Source organism: Sceloporus occidentalis, unplaced genomic scaffold (genome assembly GCF_023333645.1).
Source record: "Sceloporus occidentalis isolate IW3139 unplaced genomic scaffold, rSceOcc1.0.p SCAF_1, whole genome shotgun sequence".
Classification (NCBI taxonomy): Eukaryota; Metazoa; Chordata; class Lepidosauria; order Squamata; family Phrynosomatidae; genus Sceloporus; species Sceloporus occidentalis.
Window position 1 is genome coordinate 76,122,652 of NW_028316981.1, and position 25,977 is coordinate 76,148,628.

Below are 25,977 nucleotides of genomic sequence, written 5' to 3' on the forward strand. Positions count from 1 at the left end.
GCGGTGTGTCGTCCTGGCAAAGGAGGACCCTCCCTGCCTGCCTGTCTGCCAGTGGGCCCAGCAGGGTGGCCTGCCCTCTCCAAGGGAGGGGAGGGGAGGGGAGGGGGTCCGGGGTGTGACGCTGCTCCCTGGGCGGCGGAGATTGGAGGGCAGCGTGGGGGCGGTCCTGGCAGGCATTAACCTCCCCTCCGTTGGGGATTATGGGCTCACTCTCCATAAGCTGCCCAGGGACAGGGAGGAGGAGGAGGAGGAGGAGGAGGAAGAGGAAGGTCCACCGAGGAGAGGAGACAGGAGTCCGGAGACGAGGTAGGGACCCCTCTCTGCTCCCCAGCCCTGGCAAAGGGATGCTCCCCTCCAAGGGGCTTTCTAGAAGTCTGCTTTGCTCATGCCCTCCTCGCCCTTTTCGACTGGGAAACTTTTGGCTGCATCCACACTGGAGAGATAACCCGGTTTGGCACCACTCTGGGTCAAAGGCTATGGAATTCTGGGAGTTGGAGTTTGTTGTGGAGTCCAGAGCGGAGCCCCACAACAAACTCTAACTCCCAGAATTTCATAGCCTTGAGCCAGACAAGAGAGTCCAAGCAGGGCTTGGGATGGCCTCCTCTCCGGAGCTGAGCTGTAGCAGCTGATAAACTTAGCCTTGGGATCTGGCTTTCATTCTGGTAGCAATTTGGTTCCATTTTCATACTTGGGAATATTATTTGGGAATTGTCAGTGTTGTGGGGAGGGAGGGATCACGGGTTTTTGTTCTGTATTTTACTTTTACCTATACCGTAAGCCACCTCGATCCAAACAGAGCGGCGGGGTATAAATAATAGCAGCAGCAGAAACAGAGGGCTAGAGAGGAATGGTGACAATAATAATATCCTCTCTTCTATTTACTTATTTTTAAAACTCACCTGTCTTTTTCGGGACTGGCGCTCACTTTCCTCTGCCACGTGCGTCTTCTCCCCTCTCTTTCCAATGGTCTCCAAACTGTGCCCTTTAAGAGATCTCCCAGAAACCTCAGACACATTGGCCAATAGTCTGAGATTTTGGAAGCTGAAGGCCAAAATCTCTTAAAGGGCATAATTTGGAGACCACTGGTTTAGGCAGAGTAGAGGGTTTAGGGTCCATCCACACTGCAGAAAGAATCCAGTTTGACACCGCTTTAACTGCCATGGCTCAGTGCTTGGACATTCTGAGCTTTGCTCTGGTGCCACAACCAACTACCATCCCCAGATTTCCCTAGCATTGAGCCATGGCAGGTAAAGCAGTGTCAAACCGGATTATTTCTGCCGTGTGGATGCCACCTTAGTCTGTGGGGAAGACCGTCTCCTCTGGCCCAGTAAGTAGGCGCCCATTTGCTGTCCCTTCCTCTCCCACACAACTGTACCAGTTTATTTTTTTCCCCTTGTCTCACTTTTCCTTCTAAAAACTTATAAATATCCATCCCTTTAGCACCTTGTTCTCACCACATCAGGAGTTTTCAGGCATCTGAGGAAATCAACCAAGTCTTACAAAAGTTTATGCTACCACTTCTTTCAAAAAATTAGTCTCAAAGGTGCCAAGATCCCTTTGCATGCTGATATTCCAGACTGACACAGCGGTCGGTGTCTATCAATCCTCCCTCTATCTCAAAATAACTTAGAAAAGGAAGATGGGAAGACTTTACCTTAATTGATGACTAGCCAGGTGATACAGTAACCTAGATTTTAGGATCGTGAGACTAACTCCTGAGATGGAAGAGTCACAGAATATCTGGTCCTCTAGTAAAGTCTTTTTCGAATTACCTGACAAATGTGAATTAGGGGTTAGGCCTGAATAGACAGTGATCTAAATCCGGTTGCTAGTCCTGACTAGAGTATGAGACTGACTTTTTAGCAAATAAAATATCACTAGAGTAAACCCAGAGACTGTCTTTTCAGCAAATAATATAGTGAGCCCACTCTAACTGGAACTTAGAGCAGTGTGTCTTATGGCAGCCGTACTTTGACACAGGGCACCATTCCTGGCACTGGGCAGGGACTACCATCATATTTAAACATCCACTGATAGGATTCATCTGGGAGGCAGAGGATGTTTCTGTGTACTTCTTGTGTGCAACTGACCCATAGTTATGTGCCTGCAGTCATTATCACTGTGTTTTGCATCAGTTCACCACAGGCTTGGGCACTCATAAAATTGGGACTTTGTGCTCATCTTGTCCAGAGCAGGGACATAGCCAAGGGGGGGTTCTTGGGGTCCGGACCCCCCCTTCCATTAGAAAAATGAATGGTGTGTGCTGCTGTGCCACCACGCCCAAGCCCCATTATAATGGTGGCACTTAGTCTGGAACCCCCCCCCCTTTCCTAAAATCCTGGCTACGTCCCTGTCCAGAGATGGGCAAATTCACCAGGTTTGGGGGCCAGTTTTCTGCCCATGGGAGCCTAGGCAATGGCATACAATGCCTGAGGGCAAAAGCAGCCTTGGAATAGGCTATATGTAGATCCAGTGCCATACAATGGACTCACAGTGTGCTGGATTTTCGTTCCAAACCCACCAACTTTGTGGATAATAAAATCCGTGGTTGCTCAAGTCCCATTATATACAGAAGTGTTGTAAAATGGTGTCGCTTATATAAAATGACAAGCAACTCAAAAGTTTGTTTTTTCAAATTTAAAAAAAAATATTTTCATTGGTTGAAAATGATTGGTTTAATCCATTGATACAGAACCTGTGGATAGGGAGGACTGACTGTACTTTGCCCATCCCTGAATCAGTCCTGTACCCCATGCAGGATCTTGAGCACAGGATGCTTCTCCAATGTCCCTGACAGAGGGCTGACTAGGCCCTGCTTAAATGCCCCCAACACAAGGAAAACCTCCTGAGGTAGTTTGTTCCACTTTGCACAGATCTCACCGTGTGGGTTTCACAGTGACTTACTTCCAGTTTGTAACAGCATATAGAAAATGTCCCAGATCTCCCATGCATAAGGCTTAATGCTTCATCCCAATCCTTTCCAAGTCTATGTTGTGTGTATAGGAAACATGTTGAAGCTTGAGAGTAGAATAGCTGGCTGCAGATCTGAGAGAGACTTTCAGCATGGTTTAAGTCTATGGTGTCTCTCAGCAGAAGTAATTCAGGCAGCACTGGGCCAAGATATTTTACTGCCTGTGGCAAACAACAACCTTTTGTCCCTCTCTCCCCTGAATTCTAACTGGACTGGCATCACCCAGTGATGGTTAATGGCTCCTGTGTCAGTGCGATGATGAATCTGCAATAGGTTTAAGTCTGAACTTTCAAGAAAGTACTGAAAGTGTGAACCTATTCTGAGGATAGAGTTTGGCACCTTGCAAAGTTTCTTTAATGTACAGACTCAGAACCAGAGCTGATTCTCACACTAATGCGTACCCCAGACATAGGATCTGCCTGAGGGCAACAGGTTAGTTTAAAGATGGCTGCTCATCACATCCAGCACTCTCTCCCCTTTAAGGTGAAAGATGGGGGCTCTGGTGGAATTTGTCTCCTGAGGTGGTCACTTCACTCTTCCGCATAATAGGGGTTGTCTCTGCAGGGCTCCACTTGTGGGGAACATTATTTCCTGGGTTCTCATTTCAAGGCAAGCTCAGAAAGCCTCCCCACAACCTTGTGTGGTAGTCCCCTTTTTTAGAAAGCTAAAGGAAGAAGACAGGATTTGGCTGAAATAATCGAGTTTGTACAGTATTTTCGTTTTTAACTTTCAGCCTACTTAATTCAAATACTGATAATTTCTGTACGAAGTTTGTTTTCCCAACTCTGTATTTATCATCTGACTTCTATTGTAAATCTGAGTTTTATGGTGTATTTACTCTAGCTCTGAAAGGAAAACAATGAATGATTAAATAACTAAATATTGATTAAATAATTAATTGAAAGGGAAGGCAGAGATAGAATGGAAGTAATACGAGCATAGAAAAGGCTGATGTAAATCCCCTTCACTAGAAGATTGGTTAAGGATAATTCAGATGTTGGATTTCCTTCCTTGGTACCAGCCAGGTGATCTCTACAGATTCTTTCCAGCCTTACATTTTGGGTACTATGAGAGATGGCACAATGGCTAAGAGTGTAACTTGGGAAGTTACTGGTTCAAATCTCACTTAGGTATTAGATGGCCTTGGGAAAGCCACTCTTTTCTCTGATTTGGTCTCAGCATTATGGGAATAATGATATGAGCCTACTAGGTTGTAAAGATTTCTGGCCCTTTGTATAGCTGAAAGGCAAACTATGCTGAGTTTATTCTGGAGTTACATTTCAGAAGAAATCTTTGTGTTTGTGGATGGATTGTGTATTATGAGTCAATCTCCCTCTCATAAAGTCCTCTTGAGGGCTGTAAAAATCTGTGAATTGTCTAAATGTAACATGCAGATCTCATTACTAACTACTTTATCCATATTTGAACATAATGTGCTGCTTATAGCAACATCTTTGAAAGTGCTGTCCATTGAGTGGTGAGTTATCCAGGAGGATAAGGACTGCTCTTGTATTTGCTGGGCTTGCATGCATTAAAACAAACAAACAAACCTCAACTTTTTTCCAGCTTTAATTTTTAATGGGGCAATGCAATGACATATGTTTCCTAGCTCTGGAAACTACTGCATGATAGATCAAGTATCAGGACCTTCTGGTATAGACATAAGCGGGGGACACCGTGAACATCTCTAGGATATAGTGTGGTATTTTGGAATCCCACAGGGCTTATCTGTTGGGATGCAAGAGCTTCCCCCACCCCCTGTGTGCACTTTTTGTTGTTTTGTTTCTGATTATGAAAAGTCTTCCGTTCCACCTCTTTGTCGTTTGTGGCACAGTCCCTGTCCTGAACTGGGAGACTCTAGCTGTTACTATGGCTGTGGGCAGTTTGCCATGCTCTCTGTCCCTGGGAAGGGGGTGGGCAGTCCTGCAGGAGGGCAGACTGAGGAGAGAGAGAGAGAGACTGGATGTATCAAGCAATGGGGCATGCCTATAGGAGAGTATTTATAGAGCTTGGCTCATTGATGCATTTTTTTTTATCACAGCAGGAAGCACATTGCATTCTCTGGGGGTGGGTTGCTCATTCCTACTGTCAAGTTAATTCCTAGATACCCATAGTCCGGATGAAGGTGTACCAGAACTCAATGAAAGCAAGGTCTAAATAGTGGTGGCGAGGGTGTGTGTGTGATCAGTTCTCAGTGTTTCACTCTCTGCAATGCTAAAGATTTGGGGACTGCAAGAAAATTTCATGGGGCAAGGCAGAACTCTTATCTGGGAGAACAAATGCCCCCAGGTAGCTATAGCCCTGGGTGACTCACCTTTCTCTGCTGAGCTTAGTATAAGGTAGTCCCTTGCATAGGCTGAGACTGGAATAGCAAAAATGCATATGGCTCAAGTGGCCTGGCCTGGCAGGCCTGAAGATATCCACATGGTGAAGCAAAAATAATAGGCTAGGATACTGTTACTGGAATGATGGAGTCAAGAGTGTATGTGCATAGTATGGGAGGGATAGGGAGGGTAAGCAGGCAAGCAATAGAAGTTAGGCCTTACATGTTCCAAGGAAAGGGAACAAATGTGATTCACAAATGTGAAACCTTGGATGTCATAGAAAGGAAGCCATCAATAATACTAAGCCTAGCCAACCAGTTTTAGTTTATCCCAAATGAGGGGTTAAGCAAAGATAATTTTTGTTGTTGCTGTTAACTATCCTTGAGTCATCTACAACTCATGGTGATCCTGTGGATGGAGCATGTCCAAGACCCTCTGACCTCCACTGCTCTTCTTAGGTCCTGTAAATTAAAGCCTGTGACCTCCCTGTCTATCCACCTGGTTTGCAGTCATCCTCTCTTTCTACTGCCTTCTACTTTTCCTAGCATTATTGTCTTTTCTAATGAGCCCTGCCTTCTCATGATGTGGCCAAAGTATAACAGCCTCTGTTTCATCATCTTGGCTTCTAAGGAGAGTTTAGGCTTGATCACATTGTTTGTCTTTTTGGCTGTCCACGGTCAGCACTCTTCTCCTGCACCAAAACTCAAATTAGGGGTTTTTTTTCTGTCAGTTTTCTTTACTGCCCAGCTCTCACATCTGTGTATGTGCCAGGGAATATAATGGCTTGGACGATTCTAACTTTAATGCTATGTTGTATATCTTTACACTTTAAGATCTTGTCCATTTCTTTCATGGGTTCCTATCCCTACCCTAGTCTTCTCCTTGTCTTCTTGACTGCAGTGTCTATTCTGATCAGTGTATGATCCAAAATATGGGAACTCTTTAACTATTTTGATTTCCTCATTATCTCATTATCTAGGTTGAACTTATGTAGCTCCCCTGTGGTCTTTATTTTTGTTTCCTTTATGTTCAGAAATAAGTCTACCTTTGCACTGTCTTTGACCTTAGTAATTGTTCCAAATCCAAGACTGTGATGTATTCTGCAAGTAGCATGGTGTCATCTTCATATCTTAGATGGTTGATGTTCCTTCCTCCTATCTTCACTCCTCCTCCTTCTGAGTCTAAACCTGCTCTTCATATGATATTTTCTGCATGCAAGTTGAACAAGTAGGGTAATAAAATGTAGCCTTGCCTGATCCCTTTGCCATTCTCTTTTTCTATTCTTCTAACAGTAACTTTTTGTCCTAAGAGCATTCCATAGGTTTTGTGATCTATGCAATCAGCTTTGTACATGCTGACTTTCTTCTGTAATTCCTTTTATACACTCCATTAACCATTTTATGTTTGCAATGTTATCCCCTGGCAAAGGCCTCATCTGCACTGCAGAGCTGATGCAGTTTGACAGAAGATGCAAAGTGATCTTGCTGTGGAAGAAAAGGGGTAGGTAAGTAGAATTTCCTTTTAATATACCTAGATCTTTTTGTATGCTTGGGGCATGAAGACTTGCTTGGACAGGGTTTCTGTGACCTAAGCAGTGAAATGAAAACTATAAATTCAACAGGTTAGGTTTCCCTATCACTGCATACAAGATTAGATTCTATCTACTGAATTTGTACCTGTTATACATCTGCCAAAGGTACAGGGACTATAGTCTAACCTGCACAGCAGAAATAATACAGCAACACTTCTTTAACTTCCATGGGTCCATGCTATGGAATCCTGGGTTTGTAGTTTTGTGGGATGTTTAGCCTTCACTGTCAGAGGGCTCTTGTGCCACAACAAATGACAAATTCAAGGATTCCATAGCATGGCACCATGGAAGTACAAATTCAGTAGATAGAATCTAATCTTGTATGCAGTGATAGGGAAACCTAACCTGTTGAATTTATAGTTTTCATTTCACTGCTTAGGTCACAAAAACCCTGTCCAAGCAAGTCTTCATGTCCCAAGCATACAAAAAGATCTAGGTATATTAAAAGGAAATTCTACTTACCTACCCCTTTTCTTCCACAGCAAGAACACTTTGCATCTTCTGTCAAAGTACCTAAGTAAACTGTGGGTCTATCCCAAGAAAGTGAACTCATCTCAAGCTGTTAATGAGATCTCCTCTGTGTGCTTTACTCTGGGTGCCAAGGTGCTCTTTTATCTTGCAAAGGCTAGTGTGACATGAAGTCTAGATGCATTTGCCTGCTTAGTACCCAAACAATGATGCAGTTGTTTGCTCTAGGACACAATCAAAGGTTCTTGTTGGAGGATAGGATGGTTACTAGTGATTCCCAACACATCTTCCTGTGGGTCATGTCATCTGATCATCTCCAAGAGCCTCACGCTCATTCATTCACTCTTACATCATCCCTGCAGGCATTGTTTCACATCCCCATTTCACTGGCAGGTACTGTGGGTTAGCGTGACAGGCAGAAACTAGGCACTAGTACAGCCAAGGCAAATGATTTTGGCATCCTCACTGCTTTTATATGTAGCACATTCTCCTATTCACAAGAGGAAAAATGGAGCTATTTGATGTGGTTTGTTTTGTGGCTCAATAAGTGGGCATTTCCTTTTCATTCAGTTTGCTTTTAGACTTTAAATTTTAAAAAGCTTTAAAAGACTTTAAAAAGCTTCCCAAAAATGTAAATTATCTGCTGGGGAGAATGTGCCACAAAACTCCATACTTGAGAAGACTCAATCTCCCCCCGCCCCAATTTCTTGATGTAAAAAGCAAAAGCAGAGGTGAGAAATAATGTTTATCAGTGGAAGATAAATGGGATGAACTTATGAATTCTCCAGAACTCTTTAACAGGCAGGGAAATCAGGTACAGTTGTAACAGTGCTCCAGCCAAGGGACAAAAATGCTTCTTCAAAAATGTGTTTTTGTACCAACAGCCCTTGATGAAAAGCTCTGGAATACTCCAAAGATTGCTCTAGTTAGCACAACACTTCTGTAACTCTTTAGTGGTTCTAATATGAGCCGTTATTCATCTCTTGATTTTGCTTATACTTAATGGATTTTTTTAAAAAAAATATTGATGATGTGTGGCCCTACTGTGGCAATAGGTAGACATTCATTATTTTTGTGAGCCTCCTCCGTTTAATGCAACTTTTTAAAAAAAAAAAAAAAAAAGCTCAATTTTACTTTATGGAGGCTCTTTTCCCACTTGCTATTTCTAAAGGCAAATAGAAGTAGACTGTCCTCTGCCCCTGTTGCAAGTAAATAAGAGTATTTCACAAGCCCTTTAAGCATTCTCAAATGCTGTGTACTTCTACTGTCTTGTACTAGAGTGCATACCTATAATAACATTATAGTCAATGGAGGGCAAATACTGCTTCACCCACCATCTCTTATGGGTAGGTGAGAGACAGAAGACAGTTTGTGGAAGTCCAAAGTGTGAGTGGTATCTGATCCTTTTTCCCCCTTAATACATCTGTCTTTATGTTTTATGTGTGTAAAAGTTAATGCAAATTTGTTTTTTAAAAAATAAAGAAAATGGGATTTAAGCAAGGTATGACGAGTTTGTGAAAAGTTCCCTTTGTTTCCACTATTCTAATCACTGAACTCCTCTCCTATTGCACAGCTGAGGCCAGGCCAAGGGAATCTAGATACACAATTTATTACGCATTTATTTTCTGTTTCAGAGCAGCCAAAATAATTCAAGACCCAAGTTAATGTTTTCTGTAGTACTTGTCACTCTCTGCTGTGTTACTCATTAAGGTGTAACACAGCAAGCTGATCCTGTGATTCCTCCTGTACACCAGAACGAATGGCACTATGCTGCAGAAGGCGCAAGCATAGTTGTAAAAAGCGGAGGCAACAAACCAGCAGACACATGTATAGCATTTCTGGCAATTCCACAGTCATCCACCAAATCACAGTATTGTAACCCAGGCATGGAAGAATCAATCAACAATGGCTCAAACCTTCTCCTCTGGCAAGGAAGGCAAGAAAACATCTTGCTCTTGGGCTAAACAGGGAAGGCGAGACTGTCCATTCTGGTCACAGTGGTCAACCACAATTCAAAGTGCTAGTCATGACCTATAAATAGGGTTGCCATATCCTGCCGGGGGGCGGGACAATCCCGGTTTGGGCGGTGCCATCCCGGTCCCGGTCCGGCGGCTCCAAGGCCTTGCTGAGGCCTGGGAAGTCTCTCCGCGGTTGGAGCTCCAGCCGCGGAGATGCTCCCTCCCGGGCCCCAGTGAGGCCTTCGAGGTCGCTCTGCGGTCGGAGCTCCGGCCGCGGGGTCCTCCAAGGCCTGCGCGAGGCCAGAGAGGAGGAGGAGGCCGCTTCCCACCGCGGCGATTGCCGCAATGAGGAGCGGCCCCTGCCTCTTTCCTGGCCTGAGAGCCTGCTGAGGCTTCCTCCCAGACCGGGAGGAGGAGGAGGCCGCTTCCCACCGCGGCGATCGCCGCGATGAGGAGCAGCCTCCGCCTCTTTCCTGGCCTGGGAGCAGGCCTAGGCTTCCTCCGAGGCCGGGATGAGGAGAAGGAAGCCTGGCAGCACGGCGATCGCCGCGATGCCAAGCTTCCCCCCGCCCTTCCCGGCCTGGGAGCCAGCCTAGGCTTCCTCCCAGGCCAGGAGGAGGAGAAGGAAGCCTGGCACCGCGGCGATCGCCACGATGCCAAGCTTCCCCCCGCCCTTCCTGGCCTGGAAGCCGGCCTAGGCTTCCTCCCAGGCCGGGAGGAGGAGGAGGAGGACAAGGTTTAAAAATCTAGGACTTTTTTTTTAAAATTTCCTAGCCAGGAAATTTAAAAAAAAAATGTCCTACATTTTCAAACCTTGTCCTACATTTGTCCCGGTTTGGAGGTCCTCCATTATGGCAACCCTACCTATAAAGCCCTATATGGTTTAGGTCTGGACTATGGGAAAGACCATGTCTCCCCTTATGAATCTGCCAGAGCCCTAAGATCTACAGAGGAAGTCCTTCTCTTGGCCTGCCCTATCACAGCCTTGCTTGGTGGGAATATGAGCAGGCCTTCTTGGTGGCTGCTCCCACCCTCTGGAACTCTTTTCCACAGGAGGCTAGGCTGGCCCTCTCCCTGCTTTCCTTTCGCTGGCAAGCAAAGACATTTTTTTTAAAAAAGCAGGCTTTTAATGTATAAGCAGGGAAGTTTTTTGCAGCAATTGAAGTAAGCAGAGGATGAAGGGAGAAAATGGAGAAAGGAAAAAAGAATATGGGACATTTTAAAAGCAGCTGAAAAAGACTATCCCTGCCAAATTGGGACTGTAGGAGGGTATGCTGACTCAGCCATCAAAGGAGGGCTCCTTTGCTTTTTCAGCTTCCTTTCCCTGGACAGTCCTTTCAATGTATCAGGAAGCATGCTTTTTTTCCATCTTACAGTGTGTTACTTGGAATGGCCCCCTAGTTCTCTCATTGCAACTATTCATGTCCCTATGTTTGAGTCCCTTTTGGACACAGAAGTAAAGAATGCATTTGCATCACACTTGGGTTCTTTGATCAGAGGTCTTATGTGGCAGGAGTATACTCTAGGCAATTTTGGAAGTCCTTAAGGTGGAGAAGCTGACTTTGCCTCATGGTGGAAAGGCCAGATCTCATTACGGGCAGCATCCAGAACTCTTCAGCTGGAGGCGCATAAGCAATTCCAATGTGGACTATTTTCTTTGGCGGATGCATAAATAAATAAACCTCTTAGTTCACAGGATTGGTTTGTTTTCTCAGGGCATTGTTTTCAAAGCTGTGTTATGCCTGGCAAGGTGATGAAGCAATGCATATTTTGCGCATTGTACAGAAATGGTGGTTCATGATTGTATGTGGATGTGCCCCCTGCTCCGACCCCTCATTTCATACCCAGATAGTTATTTCCTGTCACCTCCATTTCATTCACCCCAGTTTCACTGTTATAGCACAGCAGGCAATTCAATTGAAGTACATCTTCAGAGAGAACAGTCATTATGAAAATGCTTTCATTTTTTAATCCTTCTTTAGGTTATCATAATGCCTGAAAGCGCAATGTTTATGTTTTTTCTTTTTTTTTTTCTTTTTCTTTTAGGGCGTCACTAAAGCCCTTTTGCAAATTCTGCTCAGCTGAGCTGCCTCCTTTGGCATTGGGAGCTCCTTTCACCACTGCAGGAAGAGTTGCTTTTTTCAAAGAAGGTGGCACCATTTTTAAAAACAAACACAACCCCCACTGGGAGGAGAAACTGATGCTTGAAGGGGAATCAGGCCATTGGGCAAATGTTCTTGTAGAGCCAGGACTATGGTATGTGCTTTGAATTAGTGTTTTGATCTGCTTGTCAGGAACTTAGAGAAACCATTTTGAACTGGGGCCCTTACACACTACATAATTATAATGCTATGATCCTACTTTAACTGCTATGGCTGCACCCCATGGAATCATGGAATAGGCAGCTTAGGGAGAGGCTTTTAGGATTCTAAATATTCTCATCCAGAGTTCAACTAACACTTCACCAAACTGCAAAGCCCAGCATTCCCACGATTCTGCTGTGAGTGTGATGTGTGAAAGGGCCTAGATATGTGGCTCCTTAATAGATTGCACTTGGATAAGTAAAGATGACTCTTCTACCAGATGTTGCTGCCTTTATTGATGGTGATGTTTTCCTGCCTTTTTCCAAGTCCAGGACTCAAGGCAGCTTAGACAGAAGTTAAAACAGATGCAGCTAAAAAAAAAAACCACATCATACAAAAGAGGAAAATGTAAGTAAAATAACAAATGTAGACAAAAAGCCCAGGGAAAATATTTCATGGAGTTGCAATAAGATACAGTAACGCAGTGGGTGGGGTGAGAGGAATGAGGACATTGGTGGGTTATAAACCGCCGCTTTGCGGTGATCTGCCGCCGCCGCTGTTTGCTCCGTAAGGGAGCCGCTGCAGCCAAACCGCACGGCTCCATTACGGAGCAAAAAAGAAGCTCCAAAATGGAGCTTCTTTAAGCGGCGCCTCTATGACGTCACGAGGCGCCAGGGGCAGACTTGTGACGTCATAGACACCGCGACACGTGCAGACGCACAGCATCCGATACGTAAATATGGCGCGGCCGTGTGGAACGGCCGCCGCCATATTGTACGTACAGAATACGTACTAGGGTTAGGGGGGTGCGGAAGCACCGCCCCTTCCTAACTCTAGTACGTATTCATTACGTACTAAATGGCGGTCTGTAACCCGCCATTGTTCCTCAGAAAGTAATTCTGAATTATTTTGATTTTTTTCAGAATTCAATAGAGAATATTTTAAAAAAGAAAAAAGTGAATTCTGCCTCGTAATAAAATTTTCCTTCACTTTCTAAATTTCTAGCATTGCAAAAAGTGAAACACTGAAAATTGTCCACATCTAGAATTTTTATATTTACTCTGTTCACATTCCCTTGGTAACTTTGTGGCTCCTTTTCTTTGGATGCCTAAATTATATTTCTAAATGTTAAACTAAAGTTTTAACTGACTGGAGTACTAGACATTTGGGGACCAAAGGAAAATTTCATTTGGAGGGAGAAGATTCTTATTTTGCTCCCTGCTCTGTACTGTTGTTGATCATAAGTTGAACATGAGCCAGGATGTGGTGCTGGAGCGAATAAAGCAAAAGCAATTTTCACCTACATTAATAGAAGCATTGTTTCTGAGCAAGGGAGGTAATAGTCCCACTATATTCTGCACTGGTCAGCCTCATCTGGAATACTGTGTTCAGTTCTGGACACTTCATTTTATGAAAGATATAGACAAGTTGGCACAGGTTCAGAAAAGGGCAGCAAAGACGATAAGAGATATGGTGAACAAAACATATGAGTAAATATGGAGGGAGCTGGGCATGTTCAACTTGGTGAAGAAAAGACTGAAGCGTGGCATGACTGTCCCCTTTAAATGACTCAAGGGCTATCACAAAGAAGAAGAGGCAGGTGTGTTCTCTGCTGCCCCAGAAGGCAGGGCCATATCTAATGGTCTGAAGTTACAGGAGAGTAGATTTCAACTGAACATTAGAAAGAACACCTTGACAGTAAGAGCGGTTCAGTAATGGAACCAATTGCCTAGAGAGATGGTGGGGACTCCTTCTTTGGATATGTTAAAAAAGAGGCTGGACAGATATGCTGGGGATACTGGAAGTGCTACACTGGGCAAGGGATTGGACTCAATGGTCTATGAGGCCCCTTCCAGCTCTGTGATTCTATGATTCTACACCCCTGGGTTGTGGTGTGTGTTGCTTTGGCTCTCAGGGTTTTTTTTAAAATCCAAACAATACTTCTGTTGTTCTGGACTACTTTCTGGCAATTCCCAGCATTAACTGTGATAATTGATTCCCATCATTGAGTGGGCTTCTATTTAATTCAGAAACATGTTGTGGGTGAACATCTCCTTTTCTTTTCCTTTCCTAGTGTTATAGTGCATAAGTAAAATTACATTTTTGCACTACGTAGCTAAGATACTTTTAATATTTAGGAAGGAAGGAAGGAAGGAAGGAAGGAAGGAAGGAAGGAAGGAAATCATTCTAGTAATTCATGTCCCCAGGTTTTTTGTTTGTTTGTTTTTTTAAAGAAAGAGGGAAAGGAGTTGATTCTCATAACATATATAACATAACATAACATGACATGACATGATATAACATAACATACTGAGATCTTCCTAGAAGTGTTTTCAGCTTAGCTGCTCCTAGGGCTGAATGAATCAATGCTCTCACTGCATGCTTCAAGTGGAAGTGCTTTTCCAGACCGATCTAAACAAGTGTTTTTAAAAAGTTTTTTAAAAAGCAATCTATCCTTGGAAGAGGCAGAATGAGGAAATTGCTACCAACACCTAGGAATGGAATGTGTGGACACAGATGGGACAACAACTATCAAAACCTGGTCAGACCCAAGAAGCTATCTTGCAAGAAGTCACACTTCTTTAGACCAGTTTGTAAGAGCAGTTTCATTTGTAGCAATCAGTGGAAGAGCACTGATTTATTCAGCTCTAGGAGCTGCTATTCTGAGAACATCTCTAGGAAAATATTAGTATGTTATCTACATGTTATAAGGATCAGCTCCTCTCCCTCTTTCATTTGTGTTTGGGCCATATAGTGTAGCACTAGCTTATTTTAGTTGGGTGATACATAATTTTCTAAAGGGATTTGCAACAGAAGTATCCATTTTCTTCCATTTTTCTCCCCCATTTTTGCAGACTCCAATAATATGAGAGCAGCAATGAGTTCTTCATTTTATAAGGCTTTATTACAGAGAGCCACAATTAGTGAGTAGCTTGTGTTTCCTTCTCAGAGGGCAGCTGGGGACATGAGAATTGGGTTTATGCTTCCAGACTGGAGTGGCCACCTTGGCTTCTGTAAGCGAGGGAAGGAACTGGAGCAACGGTCCTGAGCAAAATACAGGGCCTTCAGCTGGTCTGTTAGCATGGAAGTCACGCAACAGCAAGTGGTCATTAGCAACAGAAAAGCTGGGAGTCAACAGTGCAGGCCAAGATCTAATTGCCAATTTGTTGGGCATGTTGTTTCCATTGTCAGATGGACATGGAATTGTGAGAAAGCATTTAGGGCCATGGTTTATACTATAAAGTTTATATATAAGCCTTCAGAGAAAGTTCAAGGGCTCATTTGGATTCACATATAGAGATCAGAGTACTGGAATGTGAGGGTTGGGAAGCAGTCAAGGTGTACTAGATGCAAAGTCATCTAACATGCGAAGTCATCTAACAAGTTTCCATATTATTAGAACCCCATAAATTGTCTTCCCCCAGTAAAGTGTGTGTGTGTGTGTGTGTGTGTGTATCATTTTTATTGATATATGCCAATGAGGTTTCATGCTGTTTCTTATTTTTCTAGTGGCTACAAAATTATTCCCGGTATAATGGAAAGCTGCACTCTCAGTTTCGTCATTTATAGTTTTAAGAAAAACTGAAAAGTTTTAATAAAGCCCCCCTGAATTTTTTTTAAGCTTTCCCACAACATTTAGGGTTCCTTCCTTCCTTCTTCTCAAAGTTGCTGTGAAATGTTTTTTTCCCTGTTAAACTATATAACATCACTCTTCACTACCCTGTGACTTGCTTCTCATACACCCATCCTTGCTATTGTTTCTTGACATCCCTATTCTGTCACTCTGATGTACAAGGCTGGATTATTAAAGGTGCAAATGCAGCAAATTCTTCAGGGCCCTCAATGGCAAGGGCCCCATGATCCTCCTAGTGACAGAGCAATACTGTCAAGAGAGAAATGATCCAGGAAAGGGCACCACTCCCTTTCCAAAGATTGATCACCCACCCGAGCCCCCTTTCCCATCTCTGAGTCACTAATATCACTTATGTTAGTTTGGACAAAGAGAAGGGGAGCTACTTAGGGCTACCCAGTCTTCCAGATTGTGAAAGTGGCTGACCTAGTGATCAAGCCTGGCAGTGCCACCATCCCTAATAATTGCAACATTAAGCTGGCCTTCCAACCTTGTGCATACAAACAGGGCCATGTTTTAGGAATTGCTCCAGCATCTCAACAGCCTAAATCCAATCCTATTTATGTAGATTACCAGCAGTCTACCCAAAACTTCTTGCTTTTAACAGCAGCACAACAGATTCATTGGGTGTGGTAACTCCATTAATTATGTCTCCATTATCATGACCTTCAACATTTCACAGATGAAAACTGGAACACATGTGGACAAAAAACATCAGAGTGTTGTTAAGATGACAAAAGTTATTAATGAGGAGAAACACACAAGTTAGGAGAGGCTGCAGAAATTTTGCCTTTGCCAGAGCCCACTGGGGAGAACAAGATTCCACCCCATCCTCTCCCCCATGCTCCATTAATTGAGTGCAAACTACTTTTGTACTTTGAACTCAGTTTTCAGCAATTGAAGTAAGTTGAAGACAAAGGAGGGGAAGTGGAAGGAGGAGAGAGAAAATGGGACATTTTGAAAGGAACTTTAAAAAGTGGGATGGCAGGATTAATTGAGACTGCCCTTATCAAATCAGGACCATTGGAAGGTACCCATGTGCAGTTTCACATGAGAAATGTTTGTCAGTCAGCTATTAACAACTATTAAGCACTAGCAGGTCTATCAGGATACCACTTCTCTATTAGAAAGCTTCATTTCTGTTTTAAATGCTGCTGCTCCTCTCATTCTCCCGAGAAATTACCCAGGGTGGGAGGGGACCAATGTGAAGAGTATCAGTGCAGGCAGTTCTGTGGAGGATTCTGGTGCATCCCTTTATTAATTTTGCTGCTGCAATGGTGGAGGTATACACTCCAGCATTACAAATGGTGGCAAAAACTCCACCTGGTGATCACCTGGCGAAGTGATGAAATAGCTAATAATATTAGATGTTTTGCTTCCTATCTCACTGTCACAGTCTGGGACCATCCAATGAAGCAGGAAATATTTTTACCTGTACAACTTAGATAAACACTGGATTTTGCTTCATCAAAATTTAGTGATGGCCGCCAACTTGGGCAGCTTTAAAAGGGGATTAGATCAATTCACAGAGGATAAAGCAATCAGTGACCACTAGCCACAATGGCTGGGTATTACCTCTGGTATCAGAAGCATACTGCCTCTGAATACCAGTTATGCTGGGGCACACAAACAAGATAGTGTTGTTGCTTTCACACCCTGCTTGTGTTATTTCTGTAGGCATTTGGTTGGCTGTGGTGGAAAGAAACACTGGACAAATATGCCTTTGGTCTAATTTTACGTTCTTATTTACTTGGTAAATGCATTTAGAGAGCCAGCATGACGTAGTGGTTTTAATGTTGGACTACGACTTTGGAGACCAGGGTTCAATTCCTGGCTCAGCCATGAAACCCACTGGGTGACGCTGGACAAGTCACATTCTCTTAGTCTCAGAATCTGGCAGTGGCAAACCTCCTCTGAATAAATCTTGCCAAGAAAACCCTATGATAAGGTCGTCTTAGGGTCACCATAAGTCAGAAATAACCTGAATACACACAACACATACAAAAATACACACACACACACACACACCCAAACTACTGTGTAAACTGAAATATCACTTGGATATCTTCACTGTGGAGCCATCTCTCATACTCTGGTACTCAATTGCTAAAGTTTAATCTTGATTTCTTGCACTCTTTTGATTGTTATATGAGTACATGGAGGAAATAGTAGGTATTTCACTCATTGTGTCCCCATATGAAGATTTTGTCATGAGATTGCTCAGTCTCATTACTATGCTAAATTCATAGAATTTACAGGTGGTTCCTATGTCATTGTCCTCTTCTACTCATAAGCATCCTGTCAAAAAGCCTTGTTTTTCCTCTGTGCCTTCCTTCCTTATTTTTTATGACAAAAGATCCGGTAAGGAGGAAATGACATAAGAGCTGTGAAGTATCGTTTAATGGTAGCATAAGGAACACTCTGTCTAGAAGTACCCTCCATCTCCTTACACTGAAAATCTGAGCAGAGATTTTAGACCTAGCTTTTGAAAGCTGAGTTAAAGAGCCAAAGGACATTTCAGTGTAAGCCCTAACCAATGGATGTACATATCTGAAACAATGTGGTAATAAATATGGTTTTGGGCATGTCATTAGTGATCACTAGCCTTTAAATTTGAGAGCTCAAAGTCCTCTGCAAGATCCGAAGTTTGAAAAGCAAGTTATTGGATTGCAGCTCCCAGAATCCTCCACCCTGTGGGGAATCCCAAAGATTTTGGTTTAAATGAAACCTTTTCCAAGCTCTGGATAAAATTAAGGGCCAAGATAGATATTACAGCATTCAGTTAACACAGAGATAGCAGGCATAGGGATCTTTAATATGAATCGGGACTCTTAGTGGGGATTTAATCCTATGTGCACACTGTGAACCCATTTCAGATCAAACCCTTGTACTTGCTATTTACATAAGAAGGAAATTCTTATTTTGGCATCATAATTAAATGAAGAAAGCACTGCTCCATCTTCCCATGAAATTGATTTTAGAACACTAATGGTGTGTAATTTGTAATGCTATGTGTTCCCAGAATTTGGGAGAATAACTTTTGGGGTTTACAACTCTGAGTATATACCAGACAGCCTGGGCATGTCCATGAGGCTGGAGAATTGTGAGGACTGTAGTCTGAAAAAAAATAGATTTTCATGTTCAAGTTCTCTACTTTGGGAGTTTACAGTTGCTCCCTTGAGTGGATGCTTCCACTTCTGAGGGCTCTTTCCTACTACACCATTATTGTCCTATGATTCCACTATAGCTGTCATGGCTTCATCCTGTGGATTCTTGGATTTGCAGTTTAAGAAAGGGCATTCAGAATTCTCAGTCAGAAAGCTCAAACAAACTACATATCACAGGATTTCCCATGGTAATTAAAAAGGACTCAAAGTGCTACAATTGTGTCATGTGAACAGGCCCTGAGCCCTAATGAAATGTTGCACATAAAGTATAGCACCTCATGAAATGAGTTTGAGAACTGAGAAAAAGAGGTAATACACATGCATGTGCATGCTTATTTAACTCTTTCCCTGCTCCAAATGACCCTTCAAGCTGTTTCCTCCCCATCCCCACACCCTTTGACAAACATTTGTTTTCCTCTCCAAATGCACATTATGAACTCTAGAAGAAAGGATGGGGAGGAGTGTTTGTAAAGCAGTTAGCAAGACAGTTTTGGACTAGAAATGTGACAGGTGGAGGAAGAGTTAATGCCTCTCACCTCTGGCTCACATGGCCACGTCTCTAAGAAAAGCAACCCTTGGGGCTTGGGTGACATGCTTATGCACAAAATGTGTGATTCTGCCCTAAAATGGAGATTTGAAGCGTTACATGCTTTCTTCTTTCATAGTTCTCAGTGACTACATGCTGAGACAAATCATTCTAGCCACAGCAGGCCAAGTGACCTCTGCTTTGAGATCAGATGGATGCCCACAAGTTTGTGTATGAGGTTACTGAATAAATCAAGAGAGAAGGAAAACATTGTCTTCATAATTTCCTTATTTGAGAGCAGCTTCATTCAGCAGTCTCTGATCCTTGACTCCCACCTCACTTCCTTTTGAGAAGATGCCAAGAGGTTTCATTTCTGTGTTCACCCCATCTTTTTCTTGACACTTCTTCCTGCCAGTTATGCTTAACAGGGAAACTAGAAGCAAAGACCTCTACACCCAGAAATATATCACTGAGATCACATTAGAAATGCAAATGTGAAGCATTGGACCTTTCCAAGACTAAAGGTAGGAGAAAGAGTAGCATTAAAGCAGTTTGGAAAAGTTACTTTTTGGACTGCACTTCCTAGTGTTCATGCTAACAGGAGAGGAATTCTGAAAGTTGTAGTACAAAACTAATTTTCTACACTCTGCACTGGACATCAGATACTGTTTCTTCCAGAGATGCACCTGGGTTCAGGTCACTTACTCAGCCTGTCTAGGGCTTTGTCTGGCATCAGGCAAAACAGCTTTAAAACACATTAAAATAACTTGCCTGTTAAGGCCCAGAGCCCTCTGTTCCTGCACTACCTCAGCTCTCTGCACAGGCATCCTGTCAAACTGCCCAGTGCATCCTCCACTGCTGTGGAGTCAGAATGGTGCATCCAGCAACAATTATATGGCTGGGTGTCTTGCTTGTGTAGACAGCCACTGAAGGGGTGGAGGCCAGGTAATGGGGGCAGGTTGGGGCAGTATCCCCAAAGTATCCTGATCAGTGCAGACAAAGTCTAGGTCCTCTGTTATAAGTGGTGATTTTAAGATTCTGTTTCCTGCTAGTTTCTGCTGAGAACAGAAGGTCCTTGAACAAGGGACTGACTCTCACCATGCAGCTATTCAGTTTCCAGTACACTGGATGGCACCTTTTGACAGATACATTCATATTACTTTCATACCTGGGGTTAGCCCTTCCATTAGACAGTGTGAGGCAGCTGATGCTGAGAGTGCCAGACAGTAGGTGATGGGTGTTTGTGTGTCCCTTTATGGGAGGCCAGAGCAGTATGTGTGCCGCTTGGCCTTCCTTTCCTTGTATCTCTCCTCGGGTACAGTGGAAGATGCTGTCCTATCACTATTTTTGAAATAAGATTCAGCTTCCAGTCAACATCGCTTCTGTACATAGGATGAAGGGGAGCTGCACACCATTTTGTCCTTTGTCTCAAGCAGCAAAATGTCTTGGATTAGCTCCGTTCATACCAATTAGAATTTACTGCTTGAGTATTTATCAAGTTGCCAGACACTGATTTTGAGCTTGAAGCTATTGGGGACAGAAGTGCTTCTTCCTGATGCCCTCTGTATTCTACTCCACTATTCTCAATAAGATTTACTGTTTGGGATAGTAGCTGTAAGCAGGCCAGACTCCATCTGAGAGATTAAATGCAGACATTCACCTCTTTATATAAGTAGTATTTGCCTTTTAACTTCAGTAGTGATCTGGTCTGGAGGCTTTCCCACCTACAAAACAGTAAATCTTTATAAAGCCATGCTTCCATATCAGAATAAATGGAAATATGAGAATAGTAATTTGTGTGAGTGAGAGAGCGAGTGCATGTGTGCATGTGTATAGACCCTATGTGTGTACAATTATAGTGTGAAATTTGGCTCTCATTTCAGGGGTGGACAACTTGTGGTCTTTCAAATGTTGAACATCACTTGCCATCAGCAAATATTGAATGCCATCTCCCAACAGCCCCAAATAGCATGGCACAAAGTCAGTAAAGATGGGTATTGTAGGAAGGGCTTTTAGGTCCAAACTAGATTTTCAGAAGTAAAGTGGGGTCCATTATCACTTAGGACTAATTTCCTTTGTATTTAGTAAACAAATATAGGACTAGGCCTTATGAGGAACTTAGCAGCCATTTAGAAGGGTAGTTTAAAATGCCCTAGAGAGAAATGAAGGCTGCAGGTGTGGTACAGACAAATAAATATTAGGTTAAGATTCTCCATCCCCCAATAATTTCACATCTGTTTCTTAAAATAGGAAACATATTCCCAAAATAATCAGTCAGTGACAATATTCATCCAACCTGCCTATTTGTTTATCTTACTGCCCACAATTAAACCTTTTGAGACACTTTACATGGTGATAGAATTATTACAGGGTTGTAGAAAGCAGAGGCTTGGAAGAAAGGGCAAGGAGACTTTCTAATTGCAGAAGCCTTAGTTGCAGAGAACTAATTAGTAGTATGTGACTGGATGACTCAAAGAGGCAAGCCACATTGCCCTACACACACACTGGAACATTGTTTAAGTAGTATTGTTATTTAGTGTTATATTCCATTCTCAATGCAAGGTTTTTGTACTTGATTTTAAATGCTTTTAGAGGGAAAGATATAGGCTAGTGTCCTGGAATGGTTGAACTGGGGGGCAAACAGAAAGTAGAACTAATAGAACTTTCTAGCAGAGAAGAGAATGAAACCGATATTGTTCACAGATGGCACCAGATCATGCCTGATCTTGGATGCTAAAACATGGTCATGCCTGGTTAGTACTTGGAGTACTCAGTGCTGTCTCCTGTATTTCAGAGGAAAGCAATGGAAAATCACCTGTGAGTATTTCTTGCCTAAGAAAATCCTGTGAAATGGATGGGATCACTGGAAGTCGACAGGCAATTTGAGATGATGGGGGGGAGGGGTGTGTGTGACAAATACAGAGCTGCAAATATATATCACTATCCTAGCAATTTTTCTTATCCTATCTGCCACCTGAAAATACCTGAATTAAAAAGAACAAGAAGCTCTAAAACGCATATCAAAGATTAGAAAAATTGATTAAAAGCCCAAATGATCTGGGATTGGAAAAAATATGTATTTTGAAATTATTTTTATTTTTGGTCTAAAGTTATTTACAGAAGGCATTGAAACAGGGATGAGGATCATGTGCTTTACCAATTAACTTGTATGTGTCCCTTTGTCTCCACTGGGTGTCCAAAAAACAGGACTCATTGTCCATTTGGACACATTATTACTTATTAAGTAACACCATTACTTAAACATACAGCTTTGACACAGTGTCTTCTCTCCCTCCAGTTGGAATTTTCCTCCTCTCCTAGCTCTATTTTCTAATGGATTCCAAATTCCATTGAAGTATCAGAGTAAATATGACCCTTATGAGAGGGAATGGGGTTTCTTGGGCTGATTATCTAAACATTATCCATTGTTTTGTGTAGTGATGCCAGCTACCTGGAGTCAGGGCTGACATGAGAAGAACTTTTATTTCTTCCTTTAAAAAAAAGTCTGTGCAGCACATCAAACACCCAATGAGAGAAAAGGCTAAGAACCAGAATGGTGTGCAAGACAAGAGACTATAGTTTAAAATCCTCACACAAGTAAGAAGTAAGAGGCCTACTGGGAAACCCAGTTACTTTTTTTAGTCTATATCTCCTCCTGTTAGCAAGGCTACTGGGTATTTATCTGGAGGGTTCTGGAAGTAGTCCACAAAAATAACTTCCCCCAGCTCTGAGGAAATGCATATCCTTGTCCTCAGCTCTTCATCTGTAAAAATGAAAATGAGAAATTGGTGGGTGTATATGCTGTGCACCAAAATAGATTAAAGTTAAAATTCTGCAGTTTATGTAAATTATGAAAACACTATGATTTACATTTGCTTATCATGAAATTGCTTGTTTTGTATAACTGTATTTTGTATTTTCATTCATTTTTGGCTGCGGTCACACTGCAGAATTAATGCACTTTGATACCACTTTAGCTTTCATGGCTCCATCCTATGGCATCCTAGTATCTTGAGTTTGGTGTGACACCAGAAAAGGCTAAACATCTCACAAAACTACAAATTCTAGAATTCCATGACATTGAGCCATGGCAGTTAAAGTGGTGTCAGGCTGCATTAATACTGCAGTGCAGATGCAGCTTTAATATGCATGTGCTTATTTTGCATAGCTTGCCCACATTGGTGGCTGATTTCCCCCATTGCAGTGAAGTGGGAGAGGCCAGGGCTAAGCCTGGGCTTTAAAAGAGCCATCCAAGGTGCTGAATGCATCTGGGAAATTCAGCACCATGGATAGCTCCTTTAAACTTGAGGCTAAAATCCACAGCAGAATCACCATGCCCCTGGCATGGAAGCCGCTAGCTGCCATTGCTTGCCCAGCTTCTGACAGCAACAGTGAAGGTAGAGGCAAATATTTGGGTAGGGCAAAGAATCCTCATCTTCACAACACTTTAAAATCCTAAAGATAAGTATTGTTTAGGAATGTCAACAATCAATGAATCAGAGGTTCAGCTTCTTGCCATCCGCAGTGGCCAAGCAGTGCCTTTAGGAATCCCGTAAGCAAGGCAGGAAGGAAATATCACTCACAATCCTTTTGTTCTTCACCAAATGGCACTCAGGAGTTTGTTGTTGTTGTTAACCACCCTCAAGTTGATCCGATTCATGATGACCCTGTGGATGAGACATCTCCAAGACTCCCTGTCTTCCACTACACTTCTTAGTTCTTGGAGATTCATACCTGTGAACTCCTTAATAGAGTCCATCCATCTATCTAGCATGTGTTCTTCCTCTCTTGCTACCTCCCTCCATCTTTCCCAGCATTATTGTCTTTTCTGGTGAGTCATGCTTTCTCATGATGTGGCCAAAGTACCACAACCTCAGTTTAAACATCTTCTCTTCCAGGGAGATTTCAGGCTTGTCCTGTTCTAGGACTCATTTATTTGTTGTTTTGGCTGTCCACAGTATCCTCAGCACTGTTCTTCACGCAACATCTCAAATGAATTTATTTTCTTTTTATCCGTTTTCTTAATTGTCCAGCTCTCACATCCATACATGGTAATGGAGAATACAGTTGTTTGTATGATTCTAACCTTTGTGCTTAGTTGTATATTTTTGCTCTTTAGCACCTTTTCTAATTCTTTCATAGCTGCCCTGCTCATTCTTAGTAATCTTCTGGTAAGAGCGTGTAATTCAGGGAAGACTGTTGTTTGCATGTTTAATGGTCACCAGCTGCTCGGGATATACACTTAGGTTGTATCTGCACTGGAAAATTAATAATGTTTGACACCACTTTAACTGCCATAGCTCAGTACTATGGAATTCTTGGGTTTGTACTTTTATGAAATAGTCAGCCTTCTCTGTCAGAGAGCTCTGGTGCCACAACAAGCTATAAAACCCAGGATCCTATAGGATGGACAGTTAAAGCAATGTCAAACTGCATTAATTATGCAGTGTGGCAGCAACCTTAGATGTCTGAGCTAGAGTGTTGATCTCCTTTTGACTTAAATAGTCAAAAATAAATCTGCCTTTTTAATAATAATAATAGGTTTTATTTATATACCGCCCAATCACTGGGAATCCGAGCGGTTTACAACAGAGGAGATAATAGACAGTTCCCTGCCCTCAGGCTTACAATCTAAAAGACACGACACAAAAGGAGAAGGAAATGGTGAGCGGGGAGGCGATTAGGTCCAGCATTCTTCTCTCCCTCTGAGGCCTGGACCAAGGCAGATGGACTGGAGGGAGGGCTCTTCTTCTTCAGGCTAGCCCTGATGGAGCTGGGCCAGCCTATTCTCTCCCTCACCGGCTGAAAGATGACAGTTATGAAGGGAGGGCACTCTATTTTCAGCCTAGCCCCTGATGATGCTGGGCCAGCCTGTTCTCTCCCTCACAGGCCGAAAGATGATAGTTATGGAGGGAGGGCGCTCTATCTTCAGGCTAGCCTTTTAAATATCGGTCTCTCTGGTGAAATGACCTGCGCTGCCTTTTGTGGAAAATCCACATAGATATGTAAAGCTTCTGGGTCTGCTCCCTGAGAAAACAGACTTCTCCTGTCACTGCAACATGATGAGAGAGGAAATCTGTGTGAGGTGCAATTCTTCTATCTGTGACACCCAATGAAGCAGAATTCCTCTCAGCACCTAGGCCCAGGCCAAGCCTGGCTACAAAAGAGGAGGCAGTAAGACTATCATTGCATGGATCCCCTTCCACCAGCTTTCCACCACTTTGTGAGCACGCAAGCAACACTTAAAGTGGTATTTGTTCAGCAGAAAGGGCGATTTGGCAGTGGAAAGGTGAGGATGGACGCATCAAACTGCTATGGTGTATTTGTTATCTAAAGTAGAAGCCAGAGGCTCTTTCACACCACAGAATTATATTGCTCTGATTCTACTTTAACTGCCATGGTAACATCCTGTGGAATTTTAGGGTTAGTAATTTGGCGAGCATGGTGTAGAGCGTTGGACTATGACTCTGGAGAACAGGGTTCAAATCCTCATTCAGCCATGGAGGTCCACTGGGTGATCTTGGGCAAGTCCAACTCTCTCAGCTTCCAAGGAATGCAAAAGTAATCCCCCTCTGAGCAAATCTGTGAAAGATTCACTTTAGAGTTGCCATAAATTGTTGCTGAAGGCACACAACAACAGCAACAAGAGGTTTGGTGAGGCACTAGAGCTCTCTCAGTGAGACTTTTAAATACTCTTCTCTAAACTGTTAATCTCAGTATTCTATAAAATGTTGCAATGGCAGTTAAATTGGAATCACAGCACTGGAACTGTCAAGTCTAAAATGGCCCCAAGAACAAGAAATGAAGCTCTGCACAAATTAGAAACAAAATTTCTGAAAAAGTATAAGGAACACTGCTTTGATAAGACTCACTCTAAATTCATATTGGGTTTAAATATCTAATTTATTACAATATTGGTAATTCCCACTCATGTTTAAAGGAAGGTGTTTTAAAAATAAAAAAAGCACTACAGTTTACACTCTCAGTTTCTAAGGTGTAGTTATACAGCTTGGACAGCAAGAAGAAATGAGAGAGAAA

At 42.8% G+C, this 25,977-nt stretch overlaps 1 protein-coding gene across 2 annotated transcripts in view; it reads left to right on the forward strand.

Moving 5' to 3' along the window:
• The first annotated feature begins 219 nt into the window (after positions 1–219).
• SLC38A3 (solute carrier family 38 member 3) overlaps positions 220–25,977 on the forward strand; it is a 120,037-nt gene continuing 94,279 nt past the window's right edge. Inside the window, exons 1-2 of one of the 2 annotated variants that reach the window (XM_089525908.1) lie at positions 244–306; positions 11,359–11,568. The gene's annotated coding sequence lies outside the window, so the exon portion shown is untranslated. Of the gene's footprint in view, positions 307–11,358; positions 11,569–25,977 lie in introns of both variants that reach the window. The other variant, XM_089525898.1, reaches the window with a different exon arrangement.